The sequence below is a fragment of the Canis lupus genome, chromosome 17 (genome assembly GCF_011100685.1).
Source record: "Canis lupus familiaris isolate Mischka breed German Shepherd chromosome 17, alternate assembly UU_Cfam_GSD_1.0, whole genome shotgun sequence".
In the NCBI taxonomy this organism is placed as follows: domain Eukaryota; kingdom Metazoa; phylum Chordata; class Mammalia; order Carnivora; family Canidae; genus Canis; species Canis lupus.
In genome coordinates, this window is record NC_049238.1 from 48247558 (window position 1) to 48267688 (window position 20131).

Here is a 20131-nt window from a genome sequence, read left to right on the forward strand (position 1 = left end):
TTATTTTCAGAGCTCATTTTTCTCTCATTTTGTAGCAGAAAAGCTGAGAACCCTGGTATTCAAAGAGAGGAAGTGCTGCGTTGTCTCAGGAGCCAGCATGAGATGCTGCACCTATGCTTCGACCTGTCACTGGTCGCATTCCTTTCCTTAAGAGAAGAATGGGAACTGAGTAGGTGTTTCTTTCTTTTTTGCAAAGAGTCCCCAATGCTTCTGGGTATTCAAGGTGGTGGGTTTATTTCACTATTTAACAAATAATTAAGTATTTCCTTATTTGATCTATGTTTGAATTTGGTTTCTGAATTTGGTTTCTGAATTTAATATCTTTAATACTTTATTCAAGTAATATGCATATATATTTAGTTAATAGATAATTTGATTATTGCGAATAATGCTGAAGTCCCTCCTTTGCTAACTCCCATTTCCCATTCTCTTTTCCAGGGTGGATTGCTGTGATCAAAATTATATATGTATTCCTTTGATTTTTTATACATATGTTTGTATACATGAATGTACCTGTAAAATTATGTAGTATTTTTGCATTTTAATTTTTTTTACATACATGGAATCTAGTGTACCTACTGTCTGAAAATTTTTTTTCACTTAACAACATATCTTAGAGAGCTTTCTATGTCAGTATAGAGAAATCTCATTGTTTTTTTTTTTAGATTTTATTTATTTATTCATGAGAGACACAAAGAGAGAGAGATACAGAGGCACAGGCAGAGGGAGAAGCAGGCTCCATGCAGGGAGCCCGATGTGGGACTCGATCTTGACACCCCAGGATCACGCACTGAACCGAAGGCAGATGCTACTGCTGAGCCACCCAGGCGTCCCTCATTATTTTCTATAACATGGATGTGCAATAGTATATGTAATAATTTATCTATTTAAAGACATTAAGGTCATTTCCAAGATTTTGTATTCCAAATAGAATGGCCACAAACATCTTTACATGTGATTTGTGCACATATGTGAATGTTTCTGTAGATTTCATACAGAAAAATGGAATGGTTTTGTCAAAACTCTGGAACTTTTTTTTTTGCCTATTTATTTATTTGGTTTCAGAATTCAGTGATTCATCAGTTACATATAACACTCAGTGCTCATTACATTAAGTGCCTTCCTTAATGCCCATCCCTCAGTTACCCCATCCTCCAACACTCCCCTCAGTTTGTTTCTTAGTTAAGAGTCTCTCATAGTTTACCTCCCTTTCAATTTTCATTTTATTTTATTTTTCCTTCCCTTCTCCTATGTTCATCTGTTTTATTTCTTAAATTCTACATATGAATGAAATCATATTTGTATTTGTCTTTCTCTGACTGACTTATTTTGTTTAACATAATACCCTTTAGCTTCATCCATATCATTGCAAATGGCAAGATTTCATTCTTTTTGATGGCTGAGTGATATTCCAAGGTCTCTATATACCACATCTTCTTTATCCATTCATCTGTTGATGGACATTTAGGCTCGTTCCATATTTTGGCTACTATGGACATTACTGCTATAAACATTGGGGTGCAGGTGCCTGCTTTGGATCACTATGTTTGCATCCTTGGATAAATACCTAGAAGTGCAATTGCTGGGTCATGGGGTAGCTGTATTTTTCACTTTTTGAGGAACCTCCATACTTCTTCTAGAGTGGCTGTACCAGCTGGCATTCCCACCAACAGTGGCTGCCCTTCCTCCGCATACTTGCCAACATTTTGGAACTTTTTTTTTTACATTTACAATGCTGTGCTGTATTTTTTGAAAAAACCAAACCAAACAAACAAACAAACAAAAAAACAAAACCTCACACATAAGAGGACCCATGCAGTTAAAAGCTGTATAGTCAGTGGTTGCTACCTGTCCTTTTGTCAATGCCTCTTCCATTATTACCGGCAACGGTTACTTGAAGTTTGTCTTCTCGCTGCCTTTCACAGATAGGGCTCATAGGTTTATTTCCTCCATGCCCTGGCACACTTGCACTTTTATATTGTGGTCTTTCACCTTTCCTGTACTTCCTGTCCTACTTAGGCCACTGCAGGCAAGAAACTTAGTTCCTGCAAGTCAAAATGAACCCAGGAAGCATGTGGTACACACTGTGATCAGCTACCACTGGCCTTCATAATTCCCAGAGCTCTTAGTTTGCATCTTCTGCCCAATCTCAGCTTCTTTTGACTTTTCTCACACATATTTTGAATCTATGGATTAGGGAGAAGAAAAAGAAGACTCTTCTTTTAAGGACATTTTCTGGAAGTTAGAAGCAGCCCCCAATACTTTCGTCACACTGTATTGGCTGGAATCCACAAACCATGGGAAACAAACCATCTTGGAACTTTCATTTTAATAGATATCTTCAATTTCCTTCCAAGTGAGTAGATCATTACATGAGAGCAGCCATTTCTCACTATTTTTGTCATCCTTTTATTTTAAGAAACTTTTATCTCAAAGGTGAAAATACTTTATTTGCATTTCTCCAGTTAACAGTGAAATTAAACTGTTTTTATATTTTATTTCTAGAAATTCCTTAGAATCTTTTCTCATTATCCTATTGGACTGCTTATCTTTTTCTTATTGATTTATTGGCATTTCTTACATTTTTCTGCATACTCTTCCTTTATCTGTCACATTCATTGCAATGATTTTTTGAGTATTTCTTTCAACTTCGTTTGTGGTTGTTTTTTCTGGCTGCCTCATTGCCTCTGTTATCCATTAGTCAAGTTCTTGTATTCCTTGGGTCTGGTGGCTCTTTGTGAAGGTGTAGCTTTCCTCCAATGTTTGATGTTTTGTGATGGTGAGCAATTCTTTGTACATGTTCTTGTCTGTTAACTGCGATGCATGCATTACCTGCTCACTAGCCTGCATAGCACATGGTGAGAGGTAGGAGAGAGAGGCATTGCACGCTGCTGGGCTCATACTCCAACATGCCTACGGAGCACCTAGTGAGGAGCAAATTGCTGTCAGGTGTGTTACCCTGATAGCCTCTTAGGCACGAGAGAGCTCCGCATACTTGCTGGGGGTTGTGAGCTGCCCGAGGCAAAAGTCTGTTTCTCTGTTGACACACACATGCTCGTCCCTAAGCACAGATAGCTCTGTTGTTTGCTGTCTGATCCAAGTGGATCAATCCAAGTGGGAGGCTTGGATGGGAAGAAGGGAAGATGGAAGGAGGAAGGATTCCACACACTTGGAACAAGACACACTTGGTGTCTCTTACTGTGAAAGCCTAAATAAGAACTCTGTTAGTGATTGCAGGACCCTCCTTTCCTACCCTCCTGGTAGGCTGTGCCCTATTTTTGCTTTGCGTTTTGTAGGTGCCCTCTCCTGTGTGCATTGGGGTTGTGGTTTTCTTCTTCAATCCAACCCTATCTGTATTCCAAGTTTTAGTGACTTTTTTCCTGATTTCTGGTTCACAGATGGCACATCTTGTTTTTTTAGAGTGGACAAGCCTTTCTAAGAATTTGGAAGCAGAGGTTGCCATGCAAAATCTGTCAGCTATCTTGAATCAGAAGATCAGAAGTCATCCGATGTGATTTATATTGCACTATTCCATCAGATACTTCTGAAATATTAAATGCCTCTCTTGAGCTGCAGAGTACGGGGAGGTTAGAGGGTTTGTCTCATTAATGTAAATATTCTCATCTAGCCACAGTCATGCTAGACTATTTACATAAAACAGTGTAGATAGACGGAAGGAACCCAGACAGTGCAAAAAAAAAAAAAAATCTATCTTTGGATTTATCTCTGACAGTATTGTGTATGGAATTTCCCCAAAGGCCCTATCCTGACTTAGGAGCTGCATGTGTCCATTGTTTTTGAATATCATTTACATATTCGTATCCTAGTCAGTTTTTAAGTTGCAACAGTCTTCAGCCCTCACTAGTAAGTCCTCTGGGAACAAAACTGTCCTCCAAAAAACCTGGCTAAGCGAAGTGGAAACAAACAGACCGTAAATCTCACAGAACAGCCTTGGCTTTGTGGCTTGTGGCTGGGGGCAATATTTGTGTAAATTGCTCATGCCCATGACAAATATGTGCCCTTGCAACTTCTCCTTGATGAGACCATGCCTCCGGTGAATAGGGAAAATCCTGCTCATGAGTGGTGGGCCTCAGCAAACAGCCCTTCATTTCTCCTTCCCCTCTGCCTCCCTTTCAGGTGCCCGGACTCTGTGTTAGCTCCTTCTACCTACAAGCTTGGGACACGATGAACAAGGACCAACTCTGCATCTCAGTGAGCTTCAGGCAATGTGTTATTTGGGCCTGAAGTGATCCTGGGTCTTGCCCCTACCGACCAATATACACAATCCCTTGAAAAAATTTGGTTCACGAGTCACAGGCCAGCCTCCACAATGAGAAGTAGAACTGGCATCGACATTTAGGTTAACAGAGAAGATAGGTGAGATAATTTGAATCGTTTCCATTAACCTATTTGGAAATTTTCTCCTGTGAATGTTGGTATCTATTTTCTTACACGACGAGAAAGAAAAAGGGAACGAGGCTGAATTTTCTTCAGATGGTATTTTGAGAGATATTTGAATAACTTGAAGCAGAGAATAAAAGTTTATTTTATTGAATGTAGTCAGAAGAGGTTAACTGACTTTGTTCTCAGATCACCAATTTGAGGAAATTGAACATATCCTGAGAGACCCTATTTATCAGGCTCTTGATGGCTGGGAGAATTTTACATCCTCGTTGAAATGACAAGATGTGAATACACTAACCTTGAAACTGCAAGGAGAGAGAGTCATGAGGACCTCTCATTTATTGAAGGAAGTAAAGATATTTTGAAATCAAATTGGACATATCTTCCTTTATCAGACTGCCCTGGATTCAGAGAGAATACAGATTGGTGGAAATTGCAGATATTTGATGGAAATGAATTCATAGTATTAAAAGAAAGTCTTAGATTTTTAAAATGCATGTGAATCATTATGTTTCTGTAGCTACTCTTGGAATGGACACTTCAAGATATTCAGAACTGCTGAACATTAGCTTCCAGCAATCTGACTGTTTGGGTTAAAAGTGTATCCACCAGGAAGAAGTCATAATCCTGAGGTTTTGGAGACAGTGATAAACCTAGTAGACTAAACTACGAATATATTCCTTATGTTTGATAACAACTAGCCTGTTGATACCAGTTCCATAATTAACAGGGGTGAAATTGAACTCACATTAGTAACAGGCCTCTAACTGTTTTATGGAAACAAAATTTATTAAAGTGTGTTTTAAGGGGACACCTGGGTGGCTCAGTTGGTTGAGTGGCCAACTGTTGAGTTTCAGCTCAGGTGGTGATCTAAGGGTCCTGGGCTCTGCTCTTTGTCACTATCATGGGGGGGTGGGGAGGGCGGTCGTGCTCAGCAGGGAGCCTGCTTGTCCCTCTCCCTCTGTCCCTACCCCTGCTCATGTTCTCTCCCTCTTTCAAATAAATAAATCTTTAAAAACTGAAACTAAAAAAAAAAAAAAAAACGATGCGTTATGGTATTAGAGCTAAAAAGCCCATATTTCTGGCTAACAAATGCATTATCAGTAACACTTACATGCAGTTCACATACATCTGTGGCCCAGCACCGGGAAAATAAAGTACCCAGCTGGATGCGGGTGCCTTTGGAGGGATTCTGACTCATGGCTGGTTTCCACAACAGTTGGAGGACGACTAAATGCCCAAGGATGATTGTGCAGGATGGGTGCAGGTGCTGGTATTATTTGGCCAGACTTTCCCCCCATATAAATGGGATGATGCTCTCTTTCATCTTTGTGCCTGAGGTTCTGTTTTCATCAGCATTCTGTAAGGAGCCCCCATGGAGGGAATGACCAGCTCATCCAAGCAAAGGCTGCACAGGATCCAATGCAATCCCTGTGTACTTTGTGCTCTGTGTTTTGCCTGTGGCCATTTCAGCTCCCTGACTCGGATTTTCCTTGGTCTTTTTGGGATGGCTGCATGACGCATTGTTGGTAATGAAACTTAAATCTTTACTCTGGATAAACGCCATCCTAAAATATACGCTTTTCAGCTTGGATTATTGCCACACTTATTTTACAAACATTTGTCTGCACTAAAATGTGATTTTAGTTTTTTGTCCAAGATCTGTGACAGATTCTAATCCCCCTCACCCCTGGCCTTGTTTTCCATCTTTATAAATGGGACACTCCTCTCCAGTTGAGATATCTTTGGCATACTTTTCTATCTTGCTGGCCCTCTTGCCTTTAAGCCATTTGTGACTGTTTAGAAGCAATACAGACTTTTTTTTTTCAGCTCTAATGGATTAAGCCATAGGTCATGTTCTAAAAAAAAAATCCTTATGAGTGGTTTTATGCTGTACAGTCCTCAGACATTAATTTGCAGCCCTTCAACATTATATAGTCATGCAAAGCCTGGGGGAGAGAGGGGAGAGGTTGGCCTCTAAACCGTTTAAATGAAACTAGCTCGAATCTTTTTATGGATTTTTTTTTATTATGAAAGTCATATAATACCTATTAGAGAAAAAGAAAAAGAACCCAGTATCCAGAGAAAATGTGTATTCATTTTTAGTGTCTTTTTTTTTTTTTCTATTCACTTAGATTGCACGGCAATTGGGGCTACAACTCAGATTTGTATCCAGCTTTTCCATCTCATATTACATCATAAATATTTCCTTATGGTAATACTAACTTCACAAACATGTGTAATGGCTTCAAGACACGTAATCATAGAGATGTACCATAATTCAATAGCTCCTATATCATTGTTTCCAAATTTTCATGAGTGTACATAATGATGTAATGAACATCTTTGTGCATATGGCTTTCAAAAATTATTTTCCTAGGCTGATAGTTTGCTGCCTAGAACTAAACTCCAAACTCTAGGAAAGTCTCTCCAACATGAAATTCAAATATTTAAAAAAGAAATCTGAATAAACCCCTTAGACTCATGGTACATTTAACAAAAGAACTGACATAGGTGCCATACATTGACTCAAATATAGACTTTTTCCAGATGTCCCTAGTTTTTTTACCAAGGTGTTTTTTTCTGTTCTAGGATGCAATCCAGGATACCATAAAACTTTTAGGATTTAACTTTTAAAACATGGTAATAGTAGTTTACTCGGAAAAAGAGCTGAGTTGTGTGTTTTCTGGGTCGTTGCATAGCTAATAAATGTCTTTTTGACTCTGACTCATAAATGGCAGCCTTGTGGGTAGGATTCTTGAGTCATAATCCCCCCTCGCATTTTCCTCCTTTATTATTATTTTCTTACAGATTTTATTTATTCATTTATTTGGAGAGAGAGAGAGAGAGAGAGAGAGAGAGAGAGAGAGAAAGGAGCAGAGGGAGAGGGAGAAGCAGACTCAGTGCTGAGTGCAGAGCCCGATGCAGGGCTCGATCTTACCACCCTAAGATCATGACCGGAGCTGAAACCAAGGGCAGGATGCTTAACTGTTTTCCTCTTTGAAATATTTGGATTTATCACATTTCTTTTACATTTCTTTTTCTTCAGTCTGATCACTTTGAGTTTTTTTCCTATGATCTCTCTCCTCATATGATCTTGCTCCTTGTGTGATACTTGGCAAAGCTTCACAACTCTGATTGCTTGCAGCTTGTCAGAATCTCATTGGTGGTTTGCTGTCTAGCACTGGATCAAAACTCAAGAAGTTTCATCAACAAAAAATACAGTAGAATTGCCACTACTTCCATCTTCAACACTTGGCTTTTTGACACGCGCATGATCACAATACCTCCTTTGGCAGCTAGATCACTTTGTTGCCTCATATTGAATGTCTATTCAAATAAAATGTTAATATCAAATAAAAAGTTGGTAATAACATGAGGAAATGTTGATGATATCATATGATATGAATATTTCCTGTTCAAATAAAATAAAATGCATGGGTTATTGATCTATCTTAACCCATGCATTCTCAATGGGAGGGATTAGTGGAAAAATCTCTACATTACAATGGTTTATGGCTCTCCAAAGCTCAGCCTTACCCAACAAAATCTTATTCTTTAATATTTAATTTCTTTTAGGAGATGTTAATTAAAGTGTTTTCCTTAGGAGAGGTGATAATGAAATTTATACAATTGTTATCTCCAACAAAATACAGATTGTCCCAATCAGATTGGCCTCCCAAATATAGGGAGGCCTAAATGTATAAATATCTTTACTATAAATTGACCCAAACCATCAATTATCAATAAACTATTAAACGAGGCAGCACCTTGGTCATAAAATTAGTGGCTTGGCACAGACCGAAGATTCTTCTTCATAGATAACATGATATCATTTTGAATACAGACATATAATATAATGAAAGACTCTGCTAAAATGAAGACATACTAGGGCTAATGGCATTTCCTTGGTTTATCAATCAATGACATAAGTTAAATAGTAAATGAAATCCATCTGTAACAACTATTAATATATCTTTCCCAGTCCTTAATGATCTTTGCATTCTCTCTCAATGCTTATAAATCATCACCACCACCACCATGATCATCATCACCACTAATTTTTATTGAGCAACAAGCACTTGTAGTTTCAATGCTTAATGTCTTACATTCATTACCACTTATAATCTTCACAAAAAATCCTGTGGAATAAATATTAATAACCTCATTTTACAGAAGAGAAAACTGAGGCTCAGGGAAGATAAACAGATTTTCAACTTTATATTTCTCTTAAAGGGTGAAGCCAGCTTTTAAGGCCTGCCTGGTTTCAAAACTCATGTGAACATTGTCTTTCATTCATATTGTCATATTTTTATTTTCATAGTCATTAAAAGGTTCTAGACTCCATCTAATTGGTATAATTCCTGGGATCTGCTTTTCACTCCGTTTGAAATTTTGGATACTATTTTAATAATCTCCACTTTAATTTTTTGGGAACTACTAACTACTTCCTTGATCATATTCTGCACGTTCCTTTGGTACTTTGGCATGGTATAGATTTCGGCCCGGAGAATTAACTTTACTTAATTGGAACCAGTTTACCATTCTAGCATAATTAGGGTTAGAATTTAGTATAGAAAGAGTTTGAGAACCATCCAGATTAGGTCATGAAATCCCTTGGGGCTGAGCTTTTGCTAAAGAAAAAAAAGCCCTCCTCAGTAATCCTGGCTCTGAGGGAACTCTGCCGAATGAAACCATGTTCTAGTTTCAGAGTTAGTACAGCTGCAAATTTTATGAATCACTTGGCTCTATCCTATATGAAGCCCCGGTCAGGTTTTCCTAAGTTTTGCCCAGGGATTGACCTGGCCATGATCAACGTGTGAGGTAGATAGGTTCTGGGGAAGAGAAGACTCCTTTTAAGGCAGCTGAAGTTGACAGATTGGTGGCATTTAGCATGGCTCTCGCAGGATATGAGCCTTCTGACCAGCTCTGGGTCACCGCTCCATTATGGCCTTCTTCTCTTAGAAACTCTGAGGCTTCTAGGTTAGCCCAGCTTCAGTGCTCTTCTGTTTGACTCAGTGCATCTTAAACATAGGAACATAGGAAAACATTGAAACATGTTGACGGATTCACGTGTTCTGATAGCAAGGGCAGTAGGTCTTCTATTTCTTAATTGGGGAAAAAATACAAAAGAGCTACAGAGAATGAGCATGTGCCAAACTCCAAAAACAAATAATGGAAACTCATTGTCCTATTTGCTTTAGTCTTTTTCTTTTGAAAGAAATAAAATATTACAATAAAGTTGAACTATTTTTTGCTCACATCCCCAGTTCCATTCACCTCCTTTCCTCCCCAGAAGCAAGGACTACCACAAATCTGTCATGTAAAATGTACATACATATATATTCACAAACAATATATTATTGTTTTTCATAAAATGTACAGAAATGGTCTCATACAGCACACAGTGTTATGCTACTTTACCACTTGATATTATATTGTTGAAATGTACTTTTGCTGATATATAAGATATGTAATTCAGTCACTAACTGTGTTATGATATCTTATTATGTATATCAGTACTTAGCTATTTTCCTTCGGATGGACCTTTGGGATGTTTCTGAGATCTTATGCTTGCAAACAGAGGTCTCTTCTAGAGTGTAGGGGCAGGATTACACCTGAGGAATTAACCTGTGTTGTCAACTTCCAGGTTCCAATTTTTATGGAGCAATTCTCCAAAGTGCTTGAATCAAATAGTACTTGCATTTGCAGTTTTGACAATTCCTGTTTTTCTTTATTGTAGCCAAGAGGAATATGTCAGGCTTTCTTAGCTTTTGTCCTATTGAGAAATGTTAAATGGAAGCTCAGTGTTATTTTGTTTCATTTTCCCTGTACTGGTTTTCATATGCTAATCATCCCATTCATGTGACTCAGCAGCTATGAGGAAGAAACACTGGTCCCTCTCAAAAAAAGTGGACTTTATTGTCCTGAAGCTTCAGTTTTGATTTAATCAAATTAATTGGGCTTTTATGATTTTCACTTTTAGTACTTTGTTTAGGGGTTCCTTCCCTTTCCAAGGTGATACAGATACTGTCCTTTTTAAAATCAATCTGGAATTTATGTTTGAATGGTTTTAAATGGATATTCAATGGTATTTTTTAGCTATGAAAATTTCTAGATAGAAATTAAGTTGTCTCAGTTCCATATGCTAAATAGCCTTTTCCCCATTGATTTATAATGCCTCATCTACTTCATACCCAAGGACTTTATACATCTTTATACATCTACTTTATACTAGGTCTATTTCTGGTCTATTTTATTCCACTGATCTGTTTGTCCATCTCTGGGCTATTATTCTTGCTGTCTTAACTTTACAGTAAGCCTAGATAGCTTACAACAAATTTTCTTTTCCAGAATTATTTTAGCCACATCTTGGCTTTTTGTTTTTTCCTATGTAGTTTAGAAAAGAACAAATTTCATTGAAAATGCCTTATTGAGATTCTGATTAGAATTGCACAGAATTTATAAGTTGAGTTCATAAGAATATTGTAACAGATATCTTCTACTTCTTCCTTCAAATTTACCCTTTTTAAAAAATAAGTAAAATATTATAATAAATTTGAAGTCTTTCTCTTTCTTACTGTCTTACTCTGGACATCTGACTTTTACTCAACTACCTTTCTAGGTAGTTTTAATGCATATTGAATTAATGTATAATATTAATTTATGTACCTTTCTAGGTATATATTAATGTATAATATTATAATAATATATGCTAGCACTCTATATAGATTATTAAATAAATGAATATAATATCCAAAGAGTTAAGGAACAGAATAATATTCATAAAGGAGAATAGGAATTGTGAAACAAAAACAATTTGGATATGAATCCTGAACATAGGAAACATAGGAAAATCTTGGCATAGAAAAGAAAGAAGAATCAGAAATCCTGGAAGTGTCAGTATATTCTCTGAAATTTAAAATACAAATCAGGGATGGCCTGGATGGCTCAGCAGTTGAGCATCTGCCTTTGGCTCAGGGCATGATCCCAGAGTCCAGGGATTGACTCCCACATCAGGCACAGTGCATGGAGCCTGCTTCTCCCTCTGCTTATGTCTTTACCTCTCTCGGTGTGTCGCTTATGAATAAATAAATAAAATCTTTAAAAAAATACAAATCAATACATAAGATAAGCTCTAGATTGGGAACTCTTTAGAGACAATTGATGAATTGGGATATAGTATAGTAGGAATCACATGGAAAGCTATAGAGCTAAAGAGATTAAAAATAGGAATGTGATGTGGAAGGCAGGCAAAAAGTTTCCAACACAAATGAAATAGGATATAAATAAGTACAAAATAAAGGAAATGGCATATGGCAGAAAATCAGAAGCAATAGTAACAGAACGTCAGAACTATAAAAAAAATATGAGTTTTAAGACTGTAAGAGCAGACAGGGTTCTGAGTAGGATGAAATAAACTCACAACTAGACATATTAGTGGAAATTCTAGAACTTGAAGGATAAAGAGAAATTGTTACCAGTTAATAGAAAAGAAAAAAAAAAAACCCTAGTTAGACTGACAAAAGACATTTCATTAGTAGCACTAGATGCCAGAAGACAATACTACCTTTAAAGTTATGAAGGAATATTTCTGCCAACCTAGAATTCTGTACCCAATCAAGTTATTGTACAAGAGGAGAGAAAATAAAGATACTTTCAGAAACCTAAAAAGCATGAGCACTTAATTTTTATAGACCCTTGGAGAAAGTTACTAAAGGAAATACTTCAGCAAGAAGATATGCAAATTTGTACTAAAGAGATGGGATGTAAGAAATGAGGCAAAGCTTGTAAAATCTATTGCTAAATCCAATGAAATAATTTGAAAGAGTTAAGAAAATGAAACTAGGCGTGCCTAGGTGGCTCAGTCATTAAACATCTGCCTTTGACTCAGGTCAAGATCCTAAGGTCCTGGGATAGAGCCCCATGTTAGGCTCCCTGCTCAGTGGGGAGCCTGCTTCTCCCTCTGCCTCTGCCTGCCACGCCCCCTGCTTGTGCTCTCTCTCTCAAGCTCTCTTTCTCTGTGTCAAAAAAATAAAATCTTTTTAAAAAATAAAAGAAGATGAAACTAATATAAGAAAGCTGTGGATTTCAGTGAGGAGATGATATTCGTAAGGCCTATGTCATCTTCAAGATGTGGCTGGGTGACAATCACTTGGAACAAGGCCAAAGATACTTCACTTGAACAAGCCACAGCCTCAATTTCCAGTAGCCTTCGTTCATGCAGCAAGCCTAGCTCTGGTCTCTTGTCAGGGCACGGGGTGTTTTTTAAGTCCCTTCACCCTTCAAGAGTTGAAATTCCTTGTCTTAGCTCCGACTGCTATGTTAAAACACCATAGGCTACATGGCTTAAACAACATTTATTTATTTCTCGGAGTTCTGGAGGCCAAGATCCAGGTGCCAGCCGATGGGTTCCTGGTGAGGGAGGGCTGGCTTTCCAGCTTCAGATGGTGGCCCTCTAAGCGTGTGCTCACGTGACGTCTTTGTGTGCTCCTGGAGAGACTGAGAGTTGGTTTTTCTTCTTCTAAGGGTGCTAATCCCATTATGGGGACTCCGCCTTCATGGCCTCAGCTAAACCTAATCACCTCTCAAAGATTCCATGCCTAATCCTATCACATGAGGATTAGGGTTTTAACGTATGAATTTTGAGGGGATACAAACATTCAATCCATAACATCCCTAAAGGGGTAGAATTCTAACCCTCTCTGGCCATTTCTGGATCCAAAGTTTTGGGGCTTCACCCCCCTGTTCATTCATGGAAATGTTTACCTTGATTGTGAGCGTGCCTTACCTTACTTTAAACACATTTTAAACTGTTTTTACTGTCTTTGGAGCAGAAGGTAGAACTTCAAGCCAACATGTGTAGTATAATGCATGTTTCATGGACTGAAAACCCCCTAAAGTTTCGGCAGGACCACCTGTCGCCAGCTCAGCATCAGCACCACCTGCTTCCACCCACAGATTCCCTGCATCGCTAAGGAAAGGTCAGAAATGACATTTCCCAGAGTTGCTTTCTCTTGATGATCTCAGAGGAGTGTCAATGAAAGGCGTTTGCCTGAGGTTGGCAGGCAGAGGAGTAGGGGAGGCCATGTGTGCTGAGATGTGAGGGTCTCAGAAGCTGCAGGGTATTCTCCCATGAATGAACCCCTTGGGGACGATAGGCAGCAGAAATAGCCAACAGTGGCCTCTAGAGAATCTCTTGCTCCAGAGTTGCTGGCCAAGACGGATGGTAGAAATTTCTCAAAATTTTCTGATACTTGAAGCAGCTTCCAAGTAAGCTCTTCAGATCCTCTTATGATGGTGATACAGGCTGAGATAATCACAAATAACCTCCTTGACCTTTGTTCTCTTGTCCTGCAAACAGACGTGAAATCCTCAAATGTCCTGTTTTTAAGTCTTTAGATTAGATCAAGGAATGTGCTAGTCAGCCCGGAAGATAGCCCCAGTGGTTGCTTTTTGCTGGTATTCATGGCTTGGTGGAGTCCTTGCTAGACTGAATCAGGGATGGCTCTGCGTGAGCCATAGAGTCAGGTGGGAGGGTTGGTGTGTGACTTCCGAGACTAGGTCACAAAGGCGTTGTGGCTTCTGTCTTGGCCTTTTGGAAGGCTTACTCTGGGAAAAGCCAGGTTTCAAGTCATAAGGATACTAACAGCCTCTGGAGAGGCCTGATGAGGAACCGAGGCACTCCACCAACAACCAGTAGCAATCTGAGAGCCATGTGAGTGAGGGGGCCTTAGGTGGATCCTCCAGTTCCAGGTGAGTCTTCAGATGATCTAAACCCCAGTCAATCTCCTGAGAGATCCAAGCTAGTATTCCCCAGTTGAGCCACTTCCAAATTCCTGGCCCCTAGAAACTGACAAATAATCAATGGTTATTGTTACTTTAAGCCACTCAGATTTTTGAAAGGGGTATGATGGTGCAGGAAGAGGAAACCAATACAAGTAGCTTCTATTTTCCTGACCAACCCCTTATTTAAAAATTTTTCATTCTTTTGCTTCCTATACTGTCTTCTGTGCCTATGCAGTCACTGAATAATGGAGTTAGACTCATTGTCATTTTTTTTTTTTGCTGGATTTTGACAAGCCCAGGCAGCTTGTGTGTATACGTGTGTGTGTTTTTAAAGTAGGCCCCATGCCCAATGTGTGGCTTTAACTCATGACCCTGAGATCAAGAGCTGCATGCTCTACTGACTGAGTCAGTCAGGGGCCTCAGCTTCTGTTTTTCAAACTGGTTGCCGATTTCCGGCTGGAAGTGTTGTTTGTATCTCCCAAGATTATCACCATGCCCAATGCTTATTCTTCCTGCAGAAAGAAGATGGCAGATTTGAGAGTGGTCAGATGTGACTGGTTGAGCCTCATCTTTACTATTTTATGGCTGTATAATCTTGAGCAACTTTCTTTTTTCTAATAATAATAAATTTATTTTTATTGGTGTTCAATTTGCCAACATACAGAATAACACCCAGTGCTCATCCCGTCAAGTGCCCCCCTCAGTGCCCGTCACCTATTCACCCCCACCCCCTGCCCTCCTCCCCTTCCACCACCCCTAGTTCATTTCCCAGAGTTAGGAGTCTTCATGTTCTGTCTCCCTTTCTGATATTTCCTACCCATTTCTTCTCCCTTCCCTTCTATTCCCTTTCACTATTATTTATATTCCCCAAATGAATGAGAGCATATAATGTTTGTCCTTCTCTGACTGACTTACTTCACTCAGCATAATACCCTCCAGTTCCATCCACATTGAAGCAAATGGTGGGTATTTGTCATTTCTAATGGCTGAGGAATATTCCATTGTATACATAAACCACATCTTCTTTATCCATTCATCTTTCGATGGACACCGAGGCTCCTTTCACAGTTTGGCTATTGTGGACATTGCTGCTAGAAACATCGGGGTGCAGGTGTCCCGGTGTTCCATTGCATCTTTGAGCAACTTTCTAAAGCTTTCTAAATTTTCCCTTTCTTGACTCTTTAATATGAATAATAGTACCTACCACACAAATTTGAAAGCAGGTTATGTTTTAAGACTATATTAAGAATTTATGGGCAGCCCGGGTGGCTCAGTGGTTTAGTGCCAACTTCAGCCCAGGGCCTGATCCTGGAGACCCAGGATCGAGTCCCATGTCAGGCTCCCTGCATGGAGCCTGCTTCTCCCTCTGCCTGTGTCTCTGCCTCTCTCTCTCTCTCTCTCTCTGTGTCTCTCATGAATAAATAAATAAATTAAAAAAAAAAGAATTTATAACATAGTGTCTGGCACATAGTAATCATTTATTAACAGTTTTAAGGATGATGATATGATGATGAAGTAGTATACACTTTGCTGTTTGGCCAAGGCCTCCCATGAGTACTTTCCTGTTTCAATTATCTATTGTTATATAACATACCAGCCCCAAATTGTATTTAACAGCAAGGGCCATTTTATTGTCTCTCACTATTTTGTGGGTTGACTGGGATCACTTGAGTGGATCTTCTGCTCCATGTGGTATCAACCACAGTCATCTGGGGCCTTGACTGGATTGGAATATGTAAGATCGCTTGCTCACATGGCTAGCTTTAATACTGTCTGTGGGCTGGGAGCTCAGTGAGGGCTTTGATCAAAGAGCCTACACATGGCTTCTACAGATGGCTTGAGCTTCTCACAGCATGGTGTCTGGATTCTAAGAGACAGTGTCCCAAGAGCAAAAGTTCCAAGAAGCAGGAAGCAAAAGCTACTGATTCTCTTAAAGTCTAAGTCCCAAAGAGGCACCCAAGTCTAAGTCTCAAACTGGCACCCCATGTTTCTGTTACATTCTATTTGTTAATCAGTCTTGAATCTGGAACCAGCTCAGATTCAAAAATAGGAAAAGTAAAGTCTACCTTTCCATAGGAATAGCCACAAAGAATTTGCCATCATTTTTAATCAATCATATTCCCCAATTTCCTTTCTAAGTAGCTTCCAAAATTCCCCTAAGGGGATCCTAAGGAGCATAAATCTGCTAGTGTTTCCAAAATACATCTGATTATTCTTTGCCTCTGTGTTCAGAGTAAGCCCATTCCTCTCCATAAAGCTTTCCCTTAGATACCTTTACCCTATGGAGCCCCGTAAGAGCTGACTGTTAAGATCGGCCACTGATTAGTGCCTCCTGCACAGTTTTATGACAACACAGGTACCTGTTAATTCCAGACTTGAATACTAATGTTGTATGTAACTTCCCAGTGAGTGTTTTGTTTTTTTAATTTTCTTGGCTTTCTGCAAAAGCCTGGTACAGGTCTTACCATTAACCAGTACTCAGGAAGTATTGTCTTATTTGAATGATATACTGTGGGGAGACAGAGGTAGAAGGGAGCTGACATGTATTGACCACTTAGAGAGTCAAGCACGACGCTGAGTTTACATGCATCACTTTATACATTTTCCGTGACTATTCTAGAAGGTCAACATTATCATCCCCAGCTGACAGACAAGGAAACCGAGTACTAGCCTTCCTTCACCCCGGGGAAGTGGGAGAACCAGAACTGAATGCAGGTCTGTTTGGCACCCAGGCCTTTCTTTTTCCTTCATCGGTGTTGGCCTGCCTACAACTCCCTCGAAGTGAAACTATCTGGGAAAAGAGGGGGAAACCGAGCAGCTATGGACTGTGGTTTTTAGAGCATTTGAACCATAAACTCCCCATGGCAAGGGCATGTTCTTGTCAGCCTCTCTGTGTGCAGGCATTTACCACTGCCTGGGATCAAAGCTAAATATTAACCCCAGCCAGCTCTGCGTTTGCTCTCCGTTTGCAAACTCTCAAGGCTCCCAGCGGCTTGGGTCAGAGACCCTCTGTTATTACTCCCCTTTTTACAGTTTCTGGGCATCATGATGACATGTTTGGAAACACCATGGCATGTCTGTGGTGATTTAACCTCACCAAAATGCCTGGATCCTCAGCTTCTACCGGTCTCCTGGCTCCAGGATTGCATGGGAGCCCCAGCTTATGCCTCCTGCTTATGCCTCCCTTTGAGGAATCTCAAGAGAGTGCTTGTGGCTCCTTCTTCGCAGCTCAGAGGGGAGAAAAAAATGCTGGCCAAGCATTTCCAGAGGGTTTCAGGGGATCAAAGAGAGAAAAGCAAACACTGAGGGAAAATGTGCTATTTATTCTTGGAACAAAGTTACATTGGCAGCTTTCTCCTCGCCAGTAATGCTTGTTTTCCTGAAAGGATTACACACACGTTTGCTTCCTCCCATAGGATTTAACCACCACTCAGCTCCTGACCTGCAACTCCTATCTCCTGTCCCCTCCCAACCATGCTTTCAGTTTTCTCACAGGCTGGGCAAAAATTAAAGAGATTAAAATCATCCATGAGAGAAAGTGAGTTAGTGCAGCTGCTGTAAATGCCCATGTCAGCAATCCAAGTCAGCAGTTTAAATAAACTTGGCCATGTGAGTGGTGTTCTGGGCCACAGACGAGAGGATCCCAGAGACTTTAGGTCTCTTTCCCTGGGGAAGGAATAAGGAAGCTTCGTCTGAATGAGGAGGGTTGCCAGGTGGAGCTGTCTTTCTTTGGGAGAGCAAGTTCATTCTTACTGCTTTTCATGGACATTTCTGCCTTTAATTAAGTGATGAAGCAAAGTCATTGAAGGTTGTGTAGCAGAATAATTTATTGAGATGTATTTTTCTATCTTATTCTCTTGGCTGTACTCTTCTCTGCCTCAAGAAGGTAGGGAAGATCCTGGTGTGTCCTTGTCTTTGAAGACAGACTTTCTATTTATTTATTTATTTATTTATTTATTTATTTATTTATTAATTATTTATTATTATTATTATTATTATTTTGAAGACAGACTTTCTAACAGAAAGCATCCTCATTGTGTTTCTGTTTTAGCTGCCTGTAATCATTGAAGGGAATGGCAGTGGTGTTCTGTGTTGGGCATGGGGGTGAGAATTGGGGGGCGGGAGGATGGAGGTGCAGTGGGGGGAGGGGTGGCTTCGAGTTTCTGAGGGTGTGCATCCTGACTGGAAGCTAAGGGAGTCCCTGAACAGGAAAGAAAGGACGGGATCACTGGGATGTTCATAAAGTGTGAATACCTGGAGTCTGCTTTCCCACAGCACCCATGATGGGTGCTGCCTGGGGGAGGGGAGGAGTGAAGGGGGTATAGAAATAACTAGATATTAAGGGCAGCAGCCCTGAGAATGTCTGTGGAAAGGAATTCCAAGTCCCAGGCCCCAGCAGAACCTGCCTCCTGGTTCCATGCCGGCTTAGACAATAAACCTAGGGTGGTGACAAGTATACACAGAGTCTGGAGGGAACTTTTTTGCATATTTTTAATGGTATAAGTCACCAGGGACCTTCTCTTGACCCTGGGGAGGTGGCATGCCCCATTAATGCCTGAGATGACATTTCCCTATGGACAGAGTAGGAAGCTCAGAGCAAATCAAATTAAATTAAAAAAAAATAGAAGTATGGGATGTCTCTTGCACCCTAATCACGTAGTAGCACCTACTAGGTGCTAGGCACGGTGCCAAACTCTGGAGCCAGATGAACAATCACCTACTGCCCTGGCAGAACTGGGATCCCGGCAAGGCATGAGCTCAGAGCTCACGATGTAGACATGTCACCGGTGCTGCAGATTCTCCAGGGGAGGTGCTGCCTCTATTTTGAGGGCAGGGAAGCCTTCTCAGAATTGCTCACCTTTGTTCTGAGTCTTAAAAGATGAGCTGAAATTCCTCAGGGGAAGATGGGGGTGGAGTCAAGAACATTTTGTACAAAGGTCCAGAAGAGTGAAACAGCAATGACAGGTTTGGGAGTCTGTGAAGAGGCTGATATGGTGAAAGCATGACAGGTTGTTTCTGGATGAGTGGGAGAGGCAGGCAGGGGCCAACCCACAGGGCTTTGCATCCCAGGCTAAGGAATCTAGACTTTATCCTGGAAGAGGTGAGAGAGCCCAGAAGGATTTCAGTGACAAGGACAGATGTGTTTGTTATGAAGCAAAGCCAGCTAAGGAAACTCACAAAGGAAGGAGGAGACCTATGAGATGTGCCAGGGAAGAAATGAAAGGTCAAGCATGTGTAGATGGAAGGGGCCAGAGGTGAACAGTACTGTAGGAAGGTCACCAACACAAGCTCAGGGGCAGCCACTGGAGTTTGAAATCTGGGGGCTGTTGGTGACTTTGATGAGGGCAGCTTCAGTGGAGTGCCAGGGCCAGACCAGACCACAGTGAGCTGAGGACTGAATGGAGGTTAAGAAAGTAATGGAAGTAAACATACTCATTTGTTCAAGACATTTGGTTAGGAAAAGTTTCATTTAATAATAATTTATTAATGTGCTTTAAATGCTGGAGCAGGTTCAGGCATGTTCAAAGTTGAAGGGATGGAGGCAGTGGGAAGATCAAAGACAAGGGAAGAGGAAGTAGAATGAGAAGGAAAGTTCTGGTAAAAGGGATGTGTGGGTGGGTCAGTGGTTGAGCATCTGCCTTTGGCTCAGGTTGTGATCCTGGGGTCTTGACATCAAGTCCTGTATCAGGCTTCCCTCAGGAAGCCTGCTTCTCACTCTGCCTGTGTCTCTGCCTCTCTCTGTGTGTCTCTCATGAATAAATAAGTAAAATCTTTAAGAAGAAAGAAAAAGAAAAAGAAAAAGAAAAGAAAGAAAATAAGTTCTGGCAAGTAGGGGCTTGAAGTACAGGGAAGACCCCTGACCTGACCAAACTTCCCATGTGCTGAGGGAGTTCAGGTCACACATCTGTGTGGAAGCTCTGTCACCCTGTACATCTCA

At 40.3% G+C, this 20131-nt stretch overlaps 1 long non-coding RNA gene and 1 other non-coding gene across 2 annotated transcripts in view; one reads left to right on the forward strand and one right to left on the reverse strand.

The window, feature by feature from the left end:
* The window catches only part of LOC111090645, a 56601-nt gene that overhangs the window by 26252 nt on the left and 10218 nt on the right, over window positions 1-20131 (reverse strand). The window contains exons 2-3 of the transcript XR_005372528.1: window positions 13196-14257; window positions 9207-9428 (exon numbers count right to left, since the gene is read on the reverse strand). This is a non-coding gene — a transcript (uncharacterized LOC111090645). The remainder of the gene's footprint in view (window positions 1-9206; window positions 9429-13195; window positions 14258-20131) is intronic.
* Window positions 36-5305, forward strand: LOC119869710. Its single transcript, XR_005372531.1, has 3 exons — window positions 36-169; window positions 2198-2356; window positions 4138-5305. It is a non-coding gene; the product is annotated as an uncharacterized LOC119869710 (long non-coding RNA).